Genomic DNA, 24,447 nt, shown 5'->3' with positions numbered 1-24,447 from the left:
TGCCCAATAATTTTAGCAGGCACATTTATCCTGTTGAAGAATATGTTAGCATTTTATTTTAGAAATTTATCTTGATTATTCCTGGCTAGTGTTCTACCATCAAACTTCCACTTTGGAGAAAAGTGAAAATTCATTTACAGGCTTCACAAGATTTAGTTGATATATGATTATAATTTCATACAATTTGATTATAATATTTTCTAAAATGTGAATATTAAATGAGATATGAAGTCATTTTACAAATGCTTAAGCATTTAATATGTTACTTTTTTTTTTTTTTTTTTTTTTTTGCGGTACGCGGGCCTCTCACTGTTGTGGCCTCTCCCGTTGTGGAGCACAGGCTCTGGACGCGCAGACTCAGTGGCCATGGCTCACGGGCCCAGCCGCTCCGTGGCATGTGGGATCCTTCCGGACCGGGGCGCGAACCCGTGTCCCCTGCATCAGCAGGCGGACTCTCAACCACTGCGCCACCAGGGAAGCCCAAGTGTGTTACATTTTAAGCATGAAAATGTAAAAGTGCTATTCTTATTCTGTTATATATCTCAAACTTCTGGTTATTCAGGGAGTAATATTTTAGTTGCTATTGGGAGAATGTAAAAGCAGTAAACTACAGGAAACGTGTAGTCAAAGACTGTGTTTCTCAAAGTGAGGTAGTGCTGTACCTGGAGGTATTAGGTACCAGGGGGCTTAAGAAACCACAGAAGAAACATGACACATCTCCTTGGAGCATCAGATCTCCTCGGAGATCAGAGAAAATATATATTTTAAAATTTAAACTAACATGGATACATTATAGAGCAAAATACAAAACTCCTGTGAAATTTTAAGGTACAATATGTAATTTAAAATAAATTTTCTTGTGCATGGTGGGGGTGCAGGGAGGTGAAGGGGCTCCTTAGGGTCAAACCGCAGATTTGTAATGAAAAGATGAGTACCTCCACTTTCTACTATAACAGTTGACAAGATTAGTTGATCATGGCATCTGATCATGAGACCCTAAAGGGCCTCAGAATCCCAGACAATGCTTAGTAATCACTAGCAGCTGATTGGAGGTACTATAGAATAGAAATTTTAATTCTTATCCCAGACCATCCTGGAGTACTTGTTTCTTCCCCTCTGATGTTAGGATGGTTTTGTGGTTGAAAATTTTGGGAACTGTTAGGAACTTAAAATATAGACAAGTGAAATAACTGGAGAACATTTACAGAGTCCCCTCAGAACAACTGCTCCCTTATAACATTCAACATTAAGTATTCAACAAGTATATTTTTACATGCCTACATGTTTAGGACATTGTTAGGCTGTATGGGGGTGTTAAGCTGTAAGGGCTCAGAAGTGAAAAGATATAATTTTGGCCCACAAAAAGAATATATGGTAGAATGGTGAGATTAGAATTAGGTAAATGACTATAATACTAGATACATAGCACTTAATATATAACAAGCACTGTTCTAAGTGCTTTTTGTATATTAGCTCATTTACTCTTAACAAGAACCCTATGAGGTATGTACAGATGTTATCCCCATTTTACTGATGGGGAAACCATTAATGTTAAGTGACTCACCCAAGGTCACCTAGCTAATCAGTGACAAGAGTTAGGATTAGAGAACAATGTGCTTGACCACTACACAGTGCTATATAGAAACATGTGTATTGTAAAAGTGGCCTGTGGATAAATAAAGGGCTGCGGATATTTAGAGAATTGAGAAACAGGAAATTATGTTAAGCCTTGAAGGATAGCAGAACAAACACCACAGAGAAGCAATGAAATACAGGTTCTTAAAAGTTGAAAAGGATGTGAGATAAATAATTGATCAAGTTGGAGACCTAATCTTTAGCAAGAGTTCTTAGAAGAGATGGATTGAGAGGGGAGGTATTAAAGAACTTGAAAGGATTATTTTGCAGTGTGTGTGTGTGGGGGGGGGGTCTGCATAAGGACAGGAAAACACTTAAGGGACTATACATTTTTGTCAAGGGAATGAATGAAGCAGGCTATAGCAAGTTTATGTTTTGGTCATAACAACTTGATTGTATACATTAAACTGAGGGAGAGTATTCTTGTATATTATAGGAATCTGATATATGTTAAGTGTAATTACAGAATCATCTAATAGGAGCATCTTTATAGTTGCAAAGGTCTTTACAGTTTTTCTTGGTATTTGACTTTTTGCTGCTCTTCAGTTCAGGGACTCTACCAGTTATACATAAAATGTCTTCTTTTGTGAGGGAAAGGGCTAAGCTTCCCTTATTTTCCTTTTTAAATTACTTAACTTGGTTTGCCTTTAGTGTTATGATTTGTGGACATCTTTGCAAGATGTCATAACATTTCATTTCAAACAAAGTCTCTTTTAGGGTAAAGATATTTGATCTAAGCTGAAACTAATTTATACATCTCTGATAGCAGTTCCCAATCTACTGTCCCTGAAACTTGCTAATCAGTGATAATGTCAGGTTTTTCAATTTAAGGACTGTTCTAAAATTATATTCCTCTTACTTTTTTTTTCTCTTACTTTTTTTGATTTTAAAGTACCTCTCCCCCTTTAAGTCCTCTCTTGACAAAATTAAAATATCAGTAATTTGTCAGTCTTACCAATTAAAAAAATTATTTTTATTTGGGAATCATTGACCTAGAACTCTAATTTTTGTTTTATACTTTTTACAAGTCACCGCTGAGACCCTGTATTTTCCTAGTCAGGTTAAGGTATAAATTTGAGAGAGGTCAGGTATAAGCAACTGATTTTTTTAAATTTGGAAAAGTTTCTCTTTTATTTTCCTTATTTATTGATTGGTGACTTGTTTCACCAAATTCATAGCCACTTCAGAAATGAGGGTGGTAGGATAGAGGAGAGGAAGTAGAATATAAAGATGTAACCAGTCTTTGGGCCAGAATATGCTATTCAGAATGAGATCGCCTTTTTATAACTTAGATTGAAGAATGTGACCAGTGTCATAAGAAAAACACAGATTAAAATCTTGTTTAAATTTAGGTGAGGTAGAGGTTTGCCTTTGTAAATGTAGGCCTAAAATGTTCACCTGTTCAAAACATTTGTTGAATGCTATGCACCAGGTGCTGTGCCAGGTTGGGGTACAAAATAACCGAAATTTAGTCTCTTTCTGATAGATTTATAGTTTATCGGGGGGAGGGGGAATATGACATGCTATTAAGCTTGAAAATGTTTAAGGTCAGAGGCCAAAATATGTGGTTTAAAAAATAGATACTGTGAATAATAGTAGAACATGGGGTAGTTTTAGATAGGGCTTGGCAAATCAGAAACAAGGATGAAAGAAAGTTCAGATGGAGAAAGACAAAGAAGAAAATAAACATTACATAACTAATTGGAGATAAGATTATATATTTAAATATTTTACAGTGTGTGTGGTATTTGCTTGACAGGTTGAAAGACAGACTGAGAAGTTGAAATTTGATCTGTTATTGAAGACTCATTCAAATTCAGAAGTAACGCAATGAAAGTGGTATTTTATGACTCTTTGTGATGTTAGTGGTGTGTAGGTTGGAATATAGCAGGGAAAGACTCCAGGATAGCAATACTAGTTAGGATTCTGCTTGGGGGGGAAAAAAACAACTAATACTATTTTTTCATTTTCTGATATGACTGTATATTCTCCAAATCAAATCAATACCACTGCTAACTCCTTTTTAGGTACTGTGGGCTATGTGAATTTGGGTTAATTATTAGACCTCTGTACAGGGGCAGATCCAGGTTGTAAGGAGCCCTCTTTATGGAAAAAGAATACAAAATTGTGACTACAAAATTATGTACAGGGCTTGGAAAGGGCATGCATATTCAGGTGAAGTGCCCTGAAGCTTAAGCTTTACAATAAATTGTCTTCACAATAAATTAACCTCTGTCTCTATACATCTCTTTCTTCATCTGTTAAATGGGGATAATACTTAAGTGTACAGTGAACATCATTTCATTTGCTTGGGACAGTCATGGTTTATGCCTGTGGTCCTAGTGGCATGCCCAGTTCAGCTTTGTTCTTGGAGGTTTTTTGTTTTGTTTTTATTTTTAATTGAAGTATAGTTAATTTACAATGTTGTGTTAGTTTCTGGTATACAGCAAAGTGATGATTCAGTTACACACATATATACACACACGCACATACTCTTTTTCATTGTGGTTTATTATAGGATATTGAATATAGTTCCCTGTGCTATACAGTAGGACCTTGCTGTTTATTTTATCAGCACTTGCTGATAAAATTAAGTGTGCTGGGACATGAGCAGCTTGGGGCAACTAACTTGCATTGGGTGGGAAGTATTTAATGCTGCTATCCTTGCTGGCCGCTTGTTGTACCAGCTAGTTGTACCATTGCATGCTAAGGTCGGAGAGATTTGTCCAGCCACCATGGCTGGGGTTGGGAAATTTTATATTAGGTGTCAGTGAAGTATCTATAAGGAATTGGGGCCTTTCAGTCCTGTGATAGAACATACAAAGAGTAGTAGGACTGTTGCTGCTGTAGTGGTTTTGCCAACAATTATTTTCTTTTTTTATATTTTTTGATAATGCTTTTGTAATCTTTTTTGCAGCCTGGAGCTCAAATAAAGAAGAATAAATACTTAATGATAAATTAAGTTCTGATATTTTGTTTTTCAGTCAAGTTGATGTGAATCTGTAACTTGTGTACAAGATGTGTGCCAACATTTATCATCTCTCATGGTTATGTCGTTGACCACATGACAATCTGAAGCCACAAACCTACTGAAAAGCATCAGGATTTACTTTCAGATATAGTAGTTATTTTAAGGCGATTATAGCTGCAGACAGTAATTTGACACATGGAACTGAAGAACATTAAAGGTAAAATTACTTCTGCAATAATAATATGAATACAAATTTGATGGATCATAGCATCATGGGTAAAACAGGGTTCTTACTAAATTATGTACCTATGTAGCCAAGATATACCTGGAATTGGTTGTGGTTTACATATATTTCATAGTTGCATCCAAAGAGGCTTTATATTTTACCAAACAGAAGCCGTACTTGTCACAGTTTCAAACAATTTTATATATGCACAGTTAATGTAACTGAATTACAGTGTTTTTGAGACAATACTAATGTTGAATACAAAAAGAATACTTTGGCATGTCATTAAAAGCTTTTTCTCTTTGCTGCCTTTCCTTAATTGAATTTCATGAACGTTTGAGTCCTTTAAGAATTACTTTATAAATCAGTCTGTTTGTCCTACATTGTTATTGAACATTTTTATAAGCAAGTCCTCTAAATTTTGATGACATTTTGTTCAAACAGTTGGAAATTTTTATTCAAAGTAGGGCCTAAATGGAGGGAAAAAACTTCAACTTTTGAAGGTTTTAGTGAATTATAATTATTGAAATAATGTTTTTAAAACTTAATTGTGAAATATACACCTATGTTGGGGTATCATTCACATTCTAAAATCTCTTCCACTGTGTGACTCAAGAGATGGCGGCTCATGTTTATTATTACAGCCTGTAATTGTGAAACATTGTTTTCTGTGTGAAAATACTATAAGAATTCAGTCTCTTAAGAACTTACTTTTAATTAACCTCTGTATTCTGAGTATTAGATGGATTTCTGCCTATTGATTTGCCAAATTTTTTTCACAATACTTTACCTTTTGTAATTCATACATCTAAAAACTTTTTTCTTGTATTACAAGAGAAGAATTTATTTAAAGCTATAATATTCTAAAATATATCATTACTATTCTTAACGCATCAGGTAGACCTGCTTTAGTTTTGTGGAAAGCCAATGTAAGTACTTTTTCTAGGCTAGTTACTGCCCTGAATCTTAATAAGTCTGCTAGCTAACAGTGCTAGATTATGATGTTTTAGGTTAATATTAATTTCGGTGTAACACGAACCATAAAATATTATTTTTCATTTTTAGTTATTGCTCTATTAATTTTATTTACATTTTCCACTTTTAATTATACGTAAGGTATTATAAAATTTTAACAATCTAGAACAGTTTCTCTTACATGATATCATGCCACTGAAAAAAATAAGCAGCAAACTAAAAAGCAAAACAAAATGAAAGAAACAAAAAAGAACAATTTAAGACTAACTGACAATTAAGGCATAAGACACCCATAGTTTTTAATCCCTAATGTAGTTTCAATATATCCTGCATATTCCATGTAAAATGTACTTCAGTATTCTTTTTGATATTACGTTGACAACCTTATTACTTTTGTCTTTTTTTTTTTTAAAGAAAGTATTTCTTTAACATTTCCTTTAAAGCTTTTCCTATTAGAAAGAATAGCAAGGGGCAGAATGCCTTGATACATTTCTGTAGTCAGCATGGTTCACTTTTTTTTTTTTAACATCTTTATTGGGGTATAATTGCTTTACAATGGTATGTTAGTTTCCGCTGTATAACAAAGTGAATCAGCTATACATATATCCCCATATCTCCTCCCTCTTGCCTCTCCCTCCCACCCTCCCTATCCCACCCCTCCCTGTGCTATGCAGCTGCTTCCCACTAGCTATCTGTTTTACATGGTAGTGCATATATGTCCATGCCACTCTCTCACTTCGTCACATCTTACCCTTTCCCCCGCCATGTACTCAAGTCCATTCTCTGTGTCTGCATCTTTATTCCTGTCCTGCGCCTAGGTTCTCCAGAACATTTTTTTTCTTACATTCTATACATATGTGTCAGCATGTGGTATTTGTTTTTCTCTTTCTGACTTCACTCTGTATGACAGTCTCTAGGTCCATCCGCCTCATTACAAATAACTCAATTTCGTTTCCTTTTATGGCTGAGTAATATTCCATTGTATATATGTGCCACATCTTCTTTATCCATTCATCTGTTGATGGACGCTTAGGTTGCTTCCATGTCCTAGCTATTGAAAATAGAGCTACAATGAATATTGAGGTATGTGACACTTTTTGAATTATGGTTCTCTTAGAGTGTATGCCCAGTAGTGGGATTGCTGGGTCGTATGGTAGTTCTATTTTTAGTATTTTAAGGAACCTCCATACTGTTCTCCATAGTGGTTGTATCAATTTACATTCCCACCAACAGTGCAAGAGGGTTCCATTTTCTCCACACCCTCTCCAGCATTTGTTGTTTGTGGATTTTTTGTTGATGGCCATTCTGACTGGTGTGAGGTGATACCCCATTGCAGTTTTGATTTGTATTTCTCTAATGATTAGTGATGTTCAACATCCTTTCATGTGTTTGTTGGCAATCTGTATATCTTCTTTGGAGAAATGTCTGTTTAGGTCTTCTGCCCATTTTTAGATTGGGTTGTTTCTTTTTTAAATATTGAGCTGCATGAGCTGATTGTAAATTTAGGAGATTAATCCTTTGTCAGTTGCTTCATTTGCAAATATTTTCTCCCATTCTGTGGGTTGTCTTTTCATCTTATGGTTTCCTTTGCTGTGCAAAAGCTTTTAAGTTTCATTAGGTTCCATTTGTTTATTTTTGTTTTTATTTCCATTTCTCTAGGAGGTGGGTCGAAAAGGATCTTGCTGTGATTGATTTATGTCATAGAGTGTTCTGCCTATGTTTTCCTCTAAGAGTTTTATAGTGTCTGGCCTTACATTTAGGTCTTTAATCCATTTTGAGTTTATTTCTGTGTATTGTGTTAGGGAGTGTTCTAATTTCATTCTTTTACATGTAGCTGTCCAGTTTTCCCAGCACCACTTATTGAAGAGGCTGTCTTTTCTCCATTGTATATTCTTGCCTTCTTTATCAAAGATAAGGTGACCATATGTGCGTGTGTTCATTTCTGGACTTTCTATCCTATTCCATTGATCTGTATTTCTGTTTTTGTGCCAGTACCATACTGTCTTGATTACTGTAGCTTTGTAGTATTGTCTGAAGTCAGGGAGTATGATTTTTCCAGCTCTGTTTTTCTTTCTCAAGATTGCTTTCGCTATTGGGGATCTTTTGTGTTTCCATACAAATTGTGAAATTTTTTGTTCTAGTTCTGTGAAAAATGCCATTGATAGTTAGAGATGGATTGCATTGAATCTGTAGATTGCTTTGGGTAGTATAGTCATTTTCACAATGTTGATTCTTCCAATCCAAGAACATGGTATATCTCTCCATCTTTTGTATCATCTTTAATTATTTTCATTAGTGTCATAGTTTTCTGCATACAGGTTTTTTGTCTCCTTAGGTGGGTTTATTCCTAGGTATTTTATTCTTTTTGTTGCAATGGTAAATGGGAGTGTTTCCTTAATTTCTCTTTCAGATTTTTCATCATGAGTGTATAGGAATGTGAGAGATTTCTGTGGATTAATTTTGTATCCTGCTACTTTACCAAATTCACTGATTAGTCCTAGTAGTTTTCTGGTAGCATCATTAGGATTCTCTATGTAGAGTATCATGTCATCTGAAAACAGTGACAGTTTTACTTCTTTTCTGATTTGGATTCCTTTTATTTCTTTTTCTTCTCTGACTGCTGTGGCTAACACTTCCAAAACTATGTTGAATAATAGTGGTGAGAGTGTGCAACCTTGTCTTGTTCCTGATCTTAGTGGAAATGGTTTCAGTTTTTCACCATTGAGAATGATGTTGGCTGTGGGTTTGTCATATATGGCCTTTATTATGTTGAGGTAAGTTCCCTTATGCCTACGTTCTGGAGGGTTTTTTTCATAAATGGGTGTTGAATTTTGTTGAAAGCTTTATCTGCATCTATTGAGATGATCATACGGTTTTTCTGCTTCAATTTGTTAATATTGTGTATCGCATTGATTGATTGCATATATTGAAGAATCCTTTCATTCCTGGGATAAACCCCACTTGATCATGGTCTATGATCCTTTTAATGTGCTGTTGGATTCTGTTTGCTAGTATTTTGTTGAGGATTTTTGCATCTATGTTGATCAGTGATACTGTAGTTTTCTTTTTATGTGACATCTTTTTCTGGTTTTGGTATCAGGGTGACGTGGCCTCATAGAATGAGTTTGGGAGTGTTCCTCCCTCTGCTGTATTTTGGAAGAGTTTTGAGATGGATCAGTGTTAGCTCTTTTGTAAATGTTTGATAGAATTTGCCTGTGAATCCATCTGGTCCTGGGCTTTTGTTCGTTGGAAGATCTTTAATCACGGTTTCAATTATGTTACTTGTGGTTGGTCTGTTTATATTTTGTATTTTTCCTGGTTCAGGTTGTGCTTTTCTAAGAATTTCTCCATTTTTTCCAGGTTGTCCATTTTATTGGCATATAGTTGCTTATAGTAATCTCTCATGATCCTTTGTATTTCTGCAGTGTCAGTTGTTACTTCTCCTTTTTGATTTCCAATTCTGTTGATTTGAAACTTATCCCTTTTTTTCTTGATGAGTCTGGCTAATGGTTTATCAATTTTGTTTACCTTCTCCAAGAACCAGCTTTTAGTTTTATTTATTGATCTTTGCTATTGTTTCCATCATTTCTTTTTCATTTATTTCTAATCTGATTTTTATGATTTGTTTCCTTCTGCTAACTTTGGGGTTTTTTTGTTCTTCTTTCTCTAATTGCTTTAGGTGTAAGGTTAGGTTGTTTATTTGAGATGTTCCTTGTTTCTTGAGGTAGGATTGTATTGCTATAAACCTTTCTCTTAGAACTGCTTTTGCTGCATCCCATAGGTTTTGGGCCATCGTGTTTTCATTGTCATTTGTTTCTAGGTATTTTTTGATTTCCTCTTTGATTTCTTTGGTGAACTCTTGTTTATTTAGTAGTGTATTGTTTAGCCTCCATGTGTATGTATATTTTACTGTTTTTTTCCTGTAATTGATATCTGCTCTCATAGTGTTGTGGTCGGAAAAGATACTTGATACGATTTCAATTTTATTAAATTTACCAAGGTTAGATTTGTCACCCAGGATATGATCTATTGTGGAGAAAGTTCCATGAGCCCTTGAGAAGAAAGTGTATTCTGTTGTTTTTGGATGGAATGTCCTGTAAATATCAATTAAGTCCATCTTGTTTAATCTCTCATTTAAAGCTTTTGTTTACTTATTTATTTTCATTTTGGATGATCTGTCCATAGGTGAAAGTGGGGTGTCAAAGTCCCCTACTATTATTGTGTTACTGTTGATTTCCCGTTTTATGGCTGTTAGCATTTGCCTTATGTATTGAGGTGCTCCTATATTGGGTGCATAAATATTTAAAATTGTTATATCTTCTCCTTGGATTGATCCCTTGATCATTATATAGTGTCCTTCTTTGTCTCTTGTAATAGTCTTTTTTTTTTCTTTTTTTAATTTTTTTTTAAATCTATATTGGAATATAATTGCTTTACAATGGTGTGTTAGTTTCTGCTTTATAACATAGTGAATCAGCTCTCTATATACATATATCCCCATATCTCCTCCCTCTTATGTCTCCCTCCCACCCTCCCCATCCCACCTCTTGTAATAGTCTTTATTTTAAAGTCTATTTTGTCTGATATGAGAATTGCTACTCCAGCTTTCTTTTGATTTCCATTTGCATGGAATATATCTTTCCATCCTCTCACTTGCAGTCTGTATGTGTCCCTAGGTCTGAAGTGGGTCTGTTGTACACAGCATACATACGGGGTTTGTTTTTGTATTCATTCTACCAGTCTATGTCTTTTGGTTGGATCATTTAATACATTTACATTTAAGGTAGTTACTGATATGTATGTTCCTATTACCATTTTTTAATTGTTTTGGGTTTGTTCTTGTAGGTCTTTTCCTTCTCTTGTGTTTCCTGCCTAGAGAAGCTCCTTTAGCATTTGTTGTAAAGCTGGTTTGGTGGTGCTGAATTCTCTTAGTTTTTGCTTGTCTGTAAAGCTTTTAATTTCTCCTTTCAATCTGAATGAGATCCTTGCTGGGTAGAATAATGTTGGTTGTAGGTTTTCCTCTTTCATCACTTAAATATGTCCTTCCACACCCTTCTGGCTTGCAGAGTTTCTGCTGAAAGATCAGCTGTTAGCCTTATGGGGATTCCCTTGTATATTATTTGTTGCTTTCCCCCTACTGCTTTTAATATTTTTTCTTTGTTTTAATTTTTGATAGTTTGTTTAAAATATGTCTTGGCATGTTTCTCCTTGGATTTATCCTTTTGGGACTCACTGTACTTCCTGACTTGATTGACAATTTCCTTTCCCATGTTAGGGAAGTTTTCAATTATAATCTCTTCAAATATTTTCTCAGTCTCTTTTTTTTTTCTCTTCTTCTTCTGGGACCCCTATAATTTGAATGTTGGTGTGTTTAATGTTGTCCCAGAGGTCTCTGAGACTGTCCTCAATTCTTTTCATTCTTTTTTCTGCTCTGCAGTAGTTATATCTACTATTTTATATTCTAGATAACTTATACATTCCTCTGCCTCAGTTATTCCGCTATTGATTCCTTCTAGAGAATTTTTGATTTCATTTATTGTGTTGTTCATCATTGTTTGTGTGCTCTTTAGTTCTTCTCGGTCCTTGTTAAACGTGTCTTGTATTTTCTCCATTCTATTTCCAGGATTTTGGATCATCTTTACTACATTACTCTGAATTCTTTTTCAGGTAGACTGCCTATTTCCTCTTCATTTGTTTGTTCTGGTGGGTTATTACCTTGCTTTTTCATCTGCTGTGTATTTCTCTGTTTTCTCATTTTGCTTAACTTACTGTGCTTGGGGTCTCCTTTTCGCAGGCTGAAGGTTCATAGTTCCCATTATTTTTGGTGTCTGCCTCCAGTGGGTAAGGTTTTCTCATTGTGTTGTGTAGGCTTCCTGGTGGAGGGGACTGGTGCCTGTGTTCTGGGAGATGAGGCTGGATCTTGTCTCTCCAGTGGGCAGGACCACATCCGGTGGTGTGTTATGGGGTGTTTGTGAACTTACTATGATTTTAGGCAGCCTCTCTGCTACTGGGTGGGGTTGTGTTCCTGTCTTCCTAGTTGTTTGACATAGGGTGTCCAGCACTGTAGCTTGCTGGTCATTGAGTGGAGCTGGGTCTTAGCATTGAGATGGAGATCTCTGGGATAGCTTTTGCCATTTGATATTATGTGGGGCTGGGAGGTCTCTGGTGGACCAATGTCCTGAACTTGGGTCTCCCACCTCAGAGGCTCAGGCCTGACACCCGGCCGGAGCACCAAGACCCTGTCAGCCACACAGCTCAGAAGAAAAAGGAGAAAAAAAAAAGAAAGAGAAAAGTAAATAAAATAACATAATTTAAAAATATATGTTATTGAAGATTAAAAGAAATAGAAAAGTAATTAAAAAAAGAAAGAAAAAAGAAGAGAGCAACCGAACCAAAAAACAATCCACCAATGATACCAAGCGCTAAAAACTATACTAAAAAAAAAACCAAAACTGATAGACAGAGCCCTAGGACAAATGGTAAAAGCAAAGCTATACAGACAAAATCACACAAAGAAGCATACGCATACATACTCACAAAAAGAGGAAAAGGAAAAAATATATATACATTTATATATATAAGAAAAAAGGGAAGAGAACAACCAAATCAATAAACGAATCTACCAATGATAAACTCTAAATACTAAATTAAGATAAATATAAAACCAGAAACAAATTAGATGCAGAAAGCAAACCCCAAGTCTACAGTTGCTCCCAAAGTTCACCGCCTCAATTTTGGGATGATTCGTTATGTATTCAGGTATTCCTCAGATGCAGGGTACATCAAGTTGACTGTGGAGATTTAATCCACTGCTACTGAGGCTGCTGGGAGAAATTTCCCTTTCTCTTCTTTGTTCTCACAGCTCTTGGGGTTCAGGTTTGGTATTGGCTCTGCTTCTGTGTGTAGGTTGCCTGAGGGCATCTGTTCCCTGCCCAGACAGGATGGGGTTAAAGTAGCAGCTGATTAGGGGGCTCTGGCTCACTCAGGCTGGGGTACAGAATGCGTGGTGAGCCTGCAGCAGGCAGAGGCCGGCGTAATGTTGCAATAGCCTGAGGCACACCATGTGTTCTCCCGAGGATGTTGTCCCTGGATAACAGGAGCCTGGCAGTGGCGGGCCACACAGGTTCCCGGGAGGGGAGGTCTGGATAGTGACCTGTGCTTGCACACAGGCTTCTTGGTGGCTACAGCAGTACCGTTAGTGTTTCATGCCTATCCCTGGTGTCTGCGCTGATAACCGTGCCTCACGCCTGTCTCGGGAGCTTGTTTAGGCGGTGCTCTGAATTCCCCCTCCTTGCGCACCCTGAAACAATGGTCTTTTGCCTCTTAGGCAGGTCCAGATTTTTTCCCGGGCTCCCTCCTGGCTAGCTGTGGCACACTAGCCCCCTTCAGGCTGTGTTCACGCAGCCAACCCCAGTCCTTTCCCTGGGATCTGACCTCTGAAGCCCGAGCCTCATCTCCCAGCCCCACCCGCCTTGGCAGGTGAGCAGACAAGCCTCTCAGGTTGGTGAGTGCTGGTTGGCACCGATCCTCTGTGCGGGAATCTCTGCACTTTGCCCTCTGCACTCCTGTTGCTGCGCTCTCCTCTCTGGCTCCGAAGCTTCCCCCCGCCCACTCCCCCCCCCCGTCTCCACCAGTGAAGGGGCTTTCTAGTGTGTGGAAACTTTTCCTCCTTCAAAGCTCCCTCCCAGAGGGGTAGGTCCCGTACCTATTCTTTTGTTTCTGTTTTTTCTTTTTTCTTTTGCCCTGCCCAGGTATGTGGGGAGTCTCTTGCCTTTTGGGAAGTCTGAGGTTTTCTGCCTGCATTCAGTAGGTGTTCTGTAGGAGTTATTCCACATGTAGATGTATTTCTGATGTATTTGTGAGGAGGAAGCTGATCTCCATGTCTCACTCCTCTGCCATCTTGAAGATCCCTCCCAGCATGGTTTTATTTCTTTCTGTATCTGTCTCTCTCTGCACCTCCCTCACTCTCTCCCTTACTATTTTCCCCTTTTTTCCCTACCTTCCCTCAATTAACCTTTTTTACACCTCTCTGTTTTACTTTATTCTTTTTGCTTAACAAAAAATAATGTAACAAATATCTATATTCTTTATTCATATAATTGATAACTTGTAGTGTTTTATGAAGAGGTTATGACCTACTGATTTTCTTTTTAGTATGTAGCTATAATGGCAACTAATAGTGTTCATTCAGACTTTTATTGAAAGAGATGGTTGCGGTATGTGACTTTAAAAATCCATTTTCTAGAATGAAATAATAATTGTTAAAAGGCTGAGCCTCATTCCCATTTCCCCACTCCCAATTCTCTGGTAGTTAAAATTTCAAGGCAATATTAGAAAAACTCTTAAAGTTATTTTTTATAAAGTACATATAAATTTCGTGAAGAAACTGGCTTTTGAACGGGGTCTTGAAGGTACTGAAAGTTCTGAATAAAAAAATGTGGTGGAAGAAGTATCTATATATGAAGAAGAGTAGCATATATTTTATTTTTTTAAACATCTTTACTGGAGTATAATTACAGTGTGTTAATTTCTGCTGTATAACAAAGTGAATCAGCTATATGTATACATATATCCCCATATCCCCTCCCTCTTGCTTCTCCCTCCTACCCTCTCTATCCCATCCCTCTAGGTGGTCACAAAGCACCAAGCTGATCTCCCTGTGCTATGCAGCTGCTTCCCACTAGCTATGTATTTTACATTTGGTAGTGTATATACGTCAGTGCTACTCTCTCACTTCGTCCCAGCTTACCCTTCCCCACCGAGTCCTCAAGTCCATTCTATGCATCTGTGTCTTTATTCTGTCTTGTCCCTAGTTTCTTCAGAACCATTTTTTTTTTAGATTCCATATATATGTGTTAGCATACGGCATTTGTTTTTCCCTTTCTGACTTAGAGAAGCATATATCTTAATTTGGTTGGGTGTTGGAATACATGAAGTGGAAGAATGGAAAACAAGGTTGAAATCTAAGGGATGGTCAGGCTATGGAAGTCCTGTCCCTAAGTAATAATCAGTGCTGCATTTTATTGTGCTTACCATTATAGTAAAATATATTGGAGAATATTTGCATAAAATCCAGGAGACTTCAAAATATAAATCTGGTAGTTAGGCATATATTTAATATTGCAGTAGACAAAGTAGCTAATGACTTCTGGGGATTCATATTTTATATATGGCAAGGTGTTTTAATTATGTGGACTTTTTCTTTTTTGTTAGACATAAAATTCCACATAGTTTCCCACATTATATAGGGGTATTGTTCTCCCATTGTTACTATCTTTATTTTTCTCTAGCTTTATTGAGTTAATAATTGACAAATAAAAAATATAAGATATTTAAAGTGTACAACATGATGATTTCATATATGTGTACTTTGTGAAAGTAATCCCCTCATCAAGTTAATAACCATATCCATCACCTCACAGAATTTTTTTTTGAATTTTATTATATTTATTTTTTATACAGCAGGTTCTTATTAGTTATCTATTTTGTACATGTTAGTGTGTATATGTCAATCGTCAATCCCAATCTCCCAATTCGTCCACCTACCACCAACCCCCACCACCACCTTCCCCCCTTGGTGTCCATACGTTTGTTCTCTACATCGGTGTATCTATTTCTGCCCTGCACACTGGTTCATCTGTACCATTTTTCTATGTTCCACATATATGCATTAATATATGATATTTGTTTTTTATATTTTTGCCTTAATTCACTCTTTATGACAGTCTCTAGATCCATCCACGCCTCTACAAATGACCCAATTTGATTCCTTATTATGGTTGAATAATATTCCATTGTATATATGTACCACATCTTTATCCATTCATCTGTCAGTGGGCATTTAGGTTATTTCCATGACCTGGCTATTGTAAATAGTGCTGCAGTGAACATTCGGTGCATGTGTCTTTCTGAATTATGGTTTTTATTGGGTATATGCCCAGTAGTGGGATTGCTGGGTCATATGGTAGTTCTATTTTTAGTTTTCTAAGGAAACTCCATACTGTTCTCCATAGTGGCTGTATCAACTTATATTCCCACCAACAGTGCAAGAGGGTTCCCTTTTCTCCACACCCTCTCCAGCATTTGTTGTTCATAGATTTTCTGATGATGCCCATTCTAACTGGTGTGATGTGATTCCTCATTGTAGTTTTGATTTGCATTTCTTTAATAGTTAGTGATGTTGAGCAGCTTTTCATGTGCCAGTTGGCCATCTGTATGTCTTTGGAAAAATATCTGTTTAGGTCTTCTTCCCATTTTTTGATTGGGTTGTTTCTTTTTTTAATATTGAGCTGCATGAGCTATTTATATATTTTGGAGATTAATTCTTTGTCTGTTGCTTCATTTGCAAATATTTTCTCCCATTCTGAGGGTTGTCTTATCATCATGTTTATGGTTTCCTTTGCTGTGCAAAAGCTTTTAAGTTTTATTAGGTCCCATTTGTTTATTTTTGTTTTTATTTCCATTACTCTAGGAGGTGGATCAAAAAAGATCTTGCTGTGATTTTTGTCAAAGAGTGTTCTTCCTATGTTTTCCTCTAAGAGTTTTATACTGGCGGATCTTTCATTTAGGTCTTTAACCCATTTTGAATTTATTTTTGTGTATGGTGTTAGGGAGTGTTCTAATTTCATTCTCTTACATGTAGCTGTGCAGTTATCCCAGCACCACTTAGTTAAGAGGCTGTCTTTTCACCATTGTATATCCTTGCCTCCTTTGTCATAGATTAGTTGACCATAGGTGTGTGGGTTTATCTCTGGGCTTTCTATCCTGTTCCATTGATCTATATTTCTTCTTTTGTGCCAGTACAATATTGGCCTGATTACTGTAGCTTTGTAGTATAGTCTGATCAGGGAGTCTGATTCCTCCAGCTCCTTTTTTTTTTAACCTCAAGACTTCATTGGCTATTCGGGTCTTTTGTGTCTCCATACAAATTTTAAGATTTTTTGTTCCAGTTCTGTAAAAAATGCCACTGGTAATTTGATAGGGACTGCATTGAATTTGTAGATTGCTTTGGGTAGTATAGTCATTTTCACAATATTGATTCTTCCAATCCAAGAACATGGTATATCTCTCCATCTGTTTGTGTCATCTTTGGTTTCTTTCATTAGTGTCTTATAGTTTTCTGAATACAGGTCTTTTACCTCCTTAGGTAGGTTTATTCCTAGGTATTTTATTCTTTTTGTTGCAATGGTAAATGGGATTGTTTCCTTAATTTCTCTTTCTGATCTTTCATTGTTAGTGTATAGGAATTCAAATGTTTTCTCTGCATTAATTTTGTACCCTGCAGATTTACCAAATTCATTGATTAGCTCTAGAAGTTTTCTGGTGACATCTTTGGGATTCTCTATGTATAGAATCATGTCATGTACAAACAGTGACAGTTTTACTTCTTTTCCAATTTGTATTCCTTTTATTTCTTTTCTTCTCTAATTGCCATGGCTAAGACTTCCAAAACTATGTTGAATAATAGTGGACATCCTTGGGCTTCCCTGGTGGTGCAGTGGTTGAGAGTCCGCCTGCCGATGCAGGGGGCACGAGTTCGTGCCCTGGTCCGGGAAGATCCCACATGCCGCAGAGCAGCTGGGCCTATGAGCCATGGCCGCTGAGCCTGCGCGTCTGGAGCCTGTGCTCCCCAACGGGAGAGGCCACAACAGTGAGAGGCCCGCGTACCACACACACACACACACACACACACACACACACACACACACACACAAAAATACTGGACATCCTTGTCTTGTTCCAGATCTTAGTGGAAATGCTTTCAGTTCTTCACCTTTTTTATTTTTGTTTTTGCAGTACGCATGCCTCTCACTGTTGTGGCCTCTCCCGTTGTGGAGCACAGGCTCCTGATGCGCAGGCTCAGCAGCCGTGGCTCATGGGCCTAGCTGCTCCGTGGCATGTGGGATCTTCCCAGACCAGGGCACGAACCTGTGTCCCCTGCATCGGCAGGCAGACTCTCAACCACTGCGCCACAAGGGAAGCCCCAGTTTTTCACCTTTGAGAACGATGTTTGCTGTTCGTTTGTGGTATATGACCTTTATTATGTTGAGGTAGGTTCCCTCTCTGCCCACTTTCTGTAGAGTTTTTATCATAAATGGGTGTTGAATTATGTCAAAAGCTTTTTCTGCATCTATTGAGATGATCATACTGGTTTTATTCTTCAATTTGTTAATATGGTGTATCACATTAATTGATTTGCATATATTTAAGAGTCCTTGCATCCCTGTGGTAAATCCTACTTGATCATGGTGTATGATCCTTTTAATGAGCTGTTGTATTGTTTGCTAGTATTTTGTTGCAGATTTTTGCATCTATATACATCAGTGATATTGGTCTGTAATTTTCTTTTTTTGTAGTATCTCTGTCTGGTTTTGGTGTCAGGGTGATGGTGGCCTCATAGAATGAGTTTGGGAGTGTTCCTTCCTCTGCAATTTTTGGAAGAGTTTGAGAAGCATAGGTGCTAGCTATTCTCTAAAAGTTTGATAGAATTCACATTTGAAGCCACCTGGTCCTGGACTTTTGTTTGTTGGAAGATTTGTAATCACAGTTTCAATTTCATTACTTGTGATTGGTCTGTTCACATTTTCTATTTCTTCCTCGTTCAGTCTTGGAAGGTTATACCTTTCTAAGAACTTGTCCATTTCTTCCAGGTTGTCCATTTTATTGGCATAGAGTTGCTTGTAGCAGTCTCTTATGATGCTTTGTATTTCTGTGTTGTCCATTGTAACTTCTCCTTTTTCATTTCTAATTTTATTGATTTGAGTCCTCTCAGTCTTTTTCTTGATGAGTCTGGCTAAAGGTTTATCAAGTTTATTTATCTTCTCAAAGAACCAACTTTTAGTTTTATTGATGTTTGCTTTTGTTTACTTTCTTTCTATTTCATTTATTGCTGATATGATATTTATTATTTCTTTCCTTCTACTAACTTTGGGTTTTGTTTGTTGTTTCTCTAGTTCCTTTAGGTGTAAGGTTCGATTGTTTACTTGAGATTTTTCTTGTTTCTTGAGGTAATCTTCTATTACTATAAACTTCCCTCTTAGGACTGCTTTTGCTGCATCCCATAGGTTTTGGATCGTCATATTTCTGTTGTAATTTGTCTCTAGGTATTTTCTGATGTCCTCTTTGATTTCTTCAGTGATCTCTTGGTTATTTAGTAATGTATTGCTTAGCCTCCATGTGTTTGTGTTTTTTATGGTTTTTTCCCTGTAATTGATTTCTAATCTCATAGCGTTGTGGTCAGAAAAGATGCTTGATATGATTTCAATTTTCTTAAATTTACTGAAGCTTGATTTGTGACCCAAGATGTGATCTATTCTGGAGAATGTTCCGTGCGCACTTGAGAAGAAAGTGTAATCAGCTGTTTTTGGATGGAATGTCCTATAAATATCAATTAAATCTATCTAGTGTATTGTGTCATTTAAAGCGTCTGTTTCCTTATTTATTTTCATTTTGGATGATCTGTCCATTGGTGTAAGGAAGGTGTTAAAGTCCCCTACTATTATTGTGTTACTGTCGATTTCCTCTTTTATAGCTCTTAGCATTTGCCTTATGTATTGAGGTGCTCCTATGTTGGGTACATATATGTTTATAATTGTTTTATCTTCTTCTTGGATTGATCCCTTGATCATTATGTAGTGTCCTTCCTTGTCTCTTGTAACATTCTTTATTTTAAAGTCTATTTTATCTGATATGAGTATTGCTACTCCAGATTTCTTTTGATTTCCGTTTGCATGGAATATCTTTTTCCATCCCCTCACTTTCAGTCTGTATGTGTCCCTAGGTCTGAAGTGGATCTCTTGTATACAGCATATATATGGGTCTTGTTTTTGTATCCATTCAGTGAGCCTGTGTCTTTTGGTTGGAGCATTTAATCCATTCATGTTTAAGGTAATTATTGATATGTATGTTCCTATGACCATTTTCTTAATTTTGGGGGGTTCGTTTTTGTAGGTCCTTTTCTTCTCTTGTGTTTCCCGCTTATAGAAGTTCCTTTTGCATTTGTTTTAGAGCTGGTTTGATGTTGCTGAATTCTCTTAACTTTTGCTTGTCTGTAAAGCTTTTGATTTCTCCATCGAATCTTAATGAGATCCTTGCAGGGTAGGGTATTCTTGGTTGTAGTTTTTTCCCTTTCATCACTTTAAATGTATCATGCTACTCCCTTCTGACTTGTAGAGTTTCTGCTGAGAAATCAGCTGTTAACCTTGTGGGAGTTCCCTTGTATGTTATTTGTCCTTTTTCCCTTGCTCCTTTCAATGATTTTTCTTTGTCTTTAATTTTTGTCAATTTGATTACTATGTGTCTCAGCATGTTTTTCCTGGGTTTATTCTGCCTGGGACTCTCTGCACTTCCTGGACTTGGTTGGCTATTTCCTTTCCCATGTTCGGAAAGTTTTTGACTATAATCTTTTCAAATATTTTCTCGGGTCCTTTCTCTCTCTCTTCTTTCTGGGACCTCTATAATGTGAATGTTGTTATGTTTAATGTTGTCCCAGAGGTCTCCTAGGCTGTCTTCATTTCTTTTCATTCTTTTTTTTTTATTCTGTTCCTCAGCAGTGAATTCCACCATTCTGTCTTCCAGATCACTTATCTGTTCTTCTGCCTCAGTTATTCTGCTATTGATTCCTTCTAGTGCATTTTTCATTTCAATTATTGTATTCATTTCTGTTTGTTAATCCTTTAATTCTTCTATGTGTTTGTTCTTTAATTCTTCTAGGTCTTTGTTAAACATCTCTTGCATCTTCTCAATCTTTGCCTCCATACTTTTTGTGTGTGTGTGTGTGGTACGTGGGGCTCTCACTGTTGTGGGCTCTCCCGTTGTGGAGCACAGCCTCCGGATGCGCAAGCTCAGCAGCCATGGCTCATGGGCCCAGCCGCTCTGCGGCTTGTGGGATCTTCCTGGACCGGGGCACGAACCCATGTCCCCTGCATCAGCAGGCAGACTCTCAACCACTGCACCACCAGGGAAGCCCTGCCTCCATTCTTTTTCTGAGGTCCTGGATCATCTTCATGATCATTATTCTGAATTCTTTTTCTGGAAGGGTGCCTATCTCCACTTCTTTTAGTTGTTTTTCTGGGGTTTTATCTTGTTCCTTTATTTCGTACATAGTCCTCCACATTTTCATTTTTTCTCTCTGTGAATGTGGTTTTCCTTCCACAGCCTGCAGAATTGTAATTCTTCTTGCTTCTGCTATCTGCCCTCTGGTGGATGAGGCTATGTAAGAGGCTTGTGCAAGCTTCCTGATGGGAGGGACTGGTGGTGGGTAGAGCTGCGTGTTTCTCTGGTGAGCAGAGCTCAGTAAAACTTCAGTCTGCTTGTCTGCTGATGGGTGGGGTTGGGTTCCTTCCCTGTTGGTTGTTTGGCCTGAGGCAACCCAGCAATGGAGCCTACCGGCTCTTTGGTGGGGTTAATTGCAGACTCTGGGAGGGCTCATGCTAAGAAGTACTTCCCAGAACTTCTGCTGCCAGTGTCCTTGTCCCCACGGTGAGCCACAGTCACCCCCCCGCCTCTGCAGAAGACCCTCCTACACTAGCAGGTAGGTCTGGTTCAGTCTCCTATGGGGCCACTGTTCCTTTTCCTGGGTCCCAACGTGCACACTACTTTGTGTGTGCCCTCCAAGAGTGGAATCTCTATTTCCCCCAGTCCTGTCGAAGTCATACAATCAAATCCTGCTAGCCTTCAAAGTCTGATTCTCTAGGAATTCCTCCTCCTGTTGCTGGACCCCCAGGTTGGGAAGCCTGACATGCGGCTCAGAACCTTCACTCCAGTTGGTGAACTTCTGTGGTATAAGTGTTCTCCAGTTTGTGAGTCGCCCACGCAGCAGTTATGGGATTCAATTTTATTGTGATTGCGCCCCTCCTACCATCTCATTGCAGCTTCTTCTTTGTCTTTGGATGTGGGGTATCTTTTTTGGTGAGTTCCAGTGTCTTCCTGTCGATGATTGTTCAGCAGTTAGTTGTTCTTCTGGTGTTCTCGCAAGAAGGAGTGAGCACATGTCCTTCTAATCCGCCATCTTGAACCAATCTTTTTTTTTTTTTTGGTGAAAGCATTTAAGTTCTCCTCTCTTAGCAAATTTCAGTTATACAGTACAATGTTATCAACTATAGATACCATGGTATACATTAGATCCTCAGACTGTAGTCATCTTGTAACTGAAAATCTGTACCATTTTTACAGAGCTTTCCCTATTTCCGCCACCCTTCAGCAACCACTCTTCTATTCTCTGTTTCTGAGTTTGACTTTTTTGTTTAGATTCCACATATAAGTGTTACCATGTGGTATTTGTCTTTCTCTGGATTATTTTACTTATGCTAATGCTCCCAAGTTCATCCATATTATTGCAAATGACATGATTTCATTCTTTTTAAAGGCTGAATGACTTTCCATTGTGTATATATATATACCACATTTTCTTGATCCATTCTTTCATTGATGAACAATTAGGTTGTTTTTGTATCTTGGCTATAGTTAATAATGCTGCTATGAACATGTGACTAGAGCTATCGCTTTGAGATATGGATACATATCTTTGGATACATACCCAGAAGTGGTATTGCTGGATCATGTGGTAGTTCTATTTTTAATTTCTTGAGGAAACTCCGTACTGTTTTCCATAGTGGCTGCATCAATTTACATTCCTACCAACAGTTTGCAGGAGTTCCTTTTTCTCCACATCCTCCCCAGCATTTATCTTTTTTATTTTTGATAAAAGTATCCTAAGTGTTGTGTGGTGATAAATCATTGTGGTTTTGATTTGCATTTTCTTGATAATTGGTGATATTGAGCACTCTTTCATGTACCTGTTGGCCATTTGTATGTCTTCTTTGGAAAAATGTCTATTTAGGTCCTTTGCCAATTTTTAAGTTGGGTCATTTGGTCTTTTGCTATTGAATAGTATGAGCTCCTTACATATTTTAGATATTGACCCCTTATCAGATATAAGCTTTGCAAATATATCTTCACATTCCATAGGTTGCCTTTTCATTTTGTTGATGCTTTCCTTTACTGCGCAGAAGCTTTCTAGTTTGATGTAGTCTTACTTACTGATTTTTGCTTTTTTTCCTTATCCTTTTGGTGCCATATCCAAAAAATCACTACCAACACCAATATCAAGGAGTTTTTTTCTCTGTTTTCTTCTAGGAATCTTATGATTTCAGGTCTCACATTCCAGTGTTTAATTCATATTGAGTTAATTTTTGTGTATGGTGTAAGATAGTAGTTTAATTTTATTCTTTTGCACATGGCTGTGCAGTTTTCCCAACACCATATATTGAAGAGACTATCCTTTCCTTATTGTATATTCTTGATTGTCATAAATTAATTGACCATATGTATGTACGTTTATCTCTGGGCTGTCTTTTCTGTTCCATTGGTCTATGTGCCTGTTTTTATGCCAGTACCATACTGTTTGATTACCATAGCTTTGTAATGTTGTTTGAAATCAAGCAGTGTAATGCCTCCAGCTTTGTTCTTTCTCAAGATTGCCTTGGCTATTTGGGGTCTTTTGTGGTTCCATACAAATTTTAGGATTATTAGTTCCATTTCTGTAAAATCTTTCACTGGAATTTTGATGGGGATTGCATTGAATCTGAAGATCACTTTGAGTAGTATGGACATTTAAATGATATTAATTATTTTAATCCATGAGCACTGAATATCTTCCTATTTAGCTGTGTCTTCTGCAATTTCTGTCATCAGTGTCTAATAGTTTTTAGTATACAGATGTTTCATCTCCTTGGTTAAATTTATTAAGTATTTTATTCTCTTTGCTGCCATTGTTAATGGGATTGTTTTCTTAATTTCTCTTTCTGATAGATCGTTGTTAATGCTTACAAATACAAGTGATTTTTGTACATTGATATTGTATCCTGAAACATTACTGAATTTTTTAGTTGTAACAGTTTCTGGTGGAATCTTTAGGGTTTTCTATCTATAATATCATGTTATCTGCAAATAAAGACAATTTTACTTGTTCCTTTCTAGTTTGGATGCCTTTTATTTCTTTTTCTTGCCCAACTGCCCTGGCTAGGATTTCCTTACTGTGTTGAATGAAAGTGGTGTGATTGGGCATCCTTGTTCCTGATCTTAGAGGAAAAGGTTTTAGTGTTTCACCATTGAATATTAGCTGTGGATTGGAGTGGTAGATATGGAGTCCAAACCCTTTGCTCCTCAGGGAGAAGCTAGGAGTTGGGGGTTCTCTCCCAACTGTATGGCATTGTGCTAGGGTAGGGTTTATGGTAACAGTGTGTCTCAGCCTTTCCTATTCATTTTAATGCGGAAATTTTATCATTTGTCCAATGTGCAGGAGTCACTCACCTAGTTTCTGTATCTCTTTCATAGGGAATGCTCCAAGTGTAGCTGTACACTGGGTGTGTCTGTGCGAAGAGGGAAGCTTAGGAACCTCTTATATTGCCACTGTAAGGGAGCAAAATCTTCCACCCCAAAATATCTCTTTGGCATGCGGATTATTTCAAGCTGAAAACATTCTAGGCCCAAAAGACTCAGGAAGAAACATTGACCTTTCTCCTAATTGCCTAAAAGAATTCAGATAGACAGCCTGTTCCCAGAACAGAGCTATCATCAGAGATATCAGCAAATATCGTCTAGGTGTGGTGTGGGAAAATTGGCAGGGCCTACAGATCAG

The 24,447-nt window shown here is 37.4% G+C and overlaps 1 protein-coding gene across 1 annotated transcript in view; it reads left to right on the top strand.

Moving 5' to 3' along the window:
* REDIC1 (regulator of DNA class I crossover intermediates 1) overlaps positions 1-24,447 on the top strand; it is a gene marked incomplete at its 3' end in the record, with an annotated part of 103,212 nt that overhangs the window by 1,292 nt on the left and 77,473 nt on the right.

The sequence above is a fragment of the Stenella coeruleoalba genome (assembly GCF_951394435.1).
Source record: "Stenella coeruleoalba genome assembly, chromosome: 11".
Classification (NCBI taxonomy): Eukaryota; Metazoa; Chordata; class Mammalia; order Artiodactyla; family Delphinidae; genus Stenella; species Stenella coeruleoalba.
This window is presented reverse-complemented; position numbering and strand designations above follow the sequence as displayed.